Below are 1,554 nucleotides of genomic sequence, written 5' to 3'. Positions count from 1 at the left end.
GAGCTGCCAAATGGGCGCCCACATGGGACCATCAAAGCAGGGAAACCGAGGCAGGAGCAGGGCTGCTCTGGAGGCTCGTGGCGCTGCATCACCAGCCCCGGCTGGAAGGGGCTGAGCTGCCGCGGGGTGAGGGCCGTGCTCCTCGCCTCGCTGCTGCCCCTTCCAGAGCCGCAGCCTCCCGGAGCTGAGGTTTCCGGCTGGAAAAACCTGCCCCGAGCTGCCCTGCGTGCCGCTGGCCCGGCAGCCAGACGGGCATTTGCCCAGGGCCAGGCGACGGATAAATCAGGCAGTGTTTATTCCCGTGCCAGGGCTCGGTGCGCGAGTTCATTTTAAAGTGTTCTGCCTTAAATTACAGCCTAATAAATCAATTCCCACTTAGCGATGCAAGCGAGCGGGAGCAGTTTGCTCAGAGAAGTCAAGTTGCCGCCGCGGCGCTCGGGCCGGCRGAGGGAGGGAATCGCGGCAGGGCCGCCGGCACCCGGCACACGCGTGTGCACGGCCGCACGCGGCAGGGCCCCCGCGCTGCGCTGATGACTTTCCCGGGCATCTTCCTTTCCTGTGCTGCTCGCCTTCCTCTCTGGGCTGCCCTTGGCCTCCCAGCACGGCATCCTCCATCCTCCTCCTCCTCGCCCTGGGAGCGGAGCTGGTGGCGGGGCCGAAGAGCTGGGAAAAGGGGGCGCTGGGCTCTCCGTGCCTGGGATGGGCAGCCCCGAAGCTGCTGCCGGTCCCTGGTGCATCCATCCCATCTTCGCCTATCCCATCCCATCCCATCCCATCCCATTATTTCCTTATTCTCGTTATTTTGTGCTAGCTCCGGCCGCCTGCTCCCGCCGAGCCGTCTCCAGCGGCATCGAGGCGCCTCGTCCGCCCCCACCGTTGCATTTGGACCCGTTTTACCGCCCCCCCCCCCGTCTCCTTTCGCAGCCCCGCCGCTCGGTGGCAGCCCATTCAAAATGCATGGGCTGCCTTCCCGCGCGCCCCGCTCCTTTTGAACTGAAAGGATTTTTCTCGCAGGCGAAGTTCAAATGTGCGGCCGTTATTTATTTATCGCCCCCGCTATGTATTATTCATTTATTTAAAAATGTATGGCAGCTGGGAGCCCCGTGTTTAATCACCCCCTCGGCCGGCYGGGGCCGGGTGGGGACGGCCCCTCGCGCCGGCGCGAACCTGGTGCCGCCGCCGGCCGCCGGCCTCTCGCCCCATTTAGCATTAACGCCACCAAAAATAAAGGCCGAGGCCGAGGCAGCACGAAGGGTTAAGGATGCTTTCCGTCCCTCATCCCGGTGTCCTCCCATGCCACCGCCGCTGTCCCCCTTCCTTGCTGGGACACCCGCTAATTGAGACAGGTTCGACCCCCCCTCTGCCGGCGCTGGGGGGCCGGAGCCGGCGCTGCAGGGCTCCCCTCTCTCCCGGCTGTCCGGCGTGCCGGAACGGGGATGCTGGCGCTCAGGGATGTCTAAATTAGAGCCTGTTTCGTGTTRATCCTGCTGCTTGCGGCTCTGGCAGCAGCGATGCCGGGGCCGATTCGCTTCCTACGTGCGGGAAGAGGTGGGA

The sequence above is a fragment of the Apteryx rowi genome, unplaced genomic scaffold, assembly GCF_003343035.1.
Source record: "Apteryx rowi isolate R43461 unplaced genomic scaffold, aptRow1 scaffold_220, whole genome shotgun sequence".
NCBI classification, from domain to species: Eukaryota; Metazoa; Chordata; class Aves; order Apterygiformes; family Apterygidae; genus Apteryx; species Apteryx rowi.
This window is presented reverse-complemented; position numbering follows the sequence as displayed.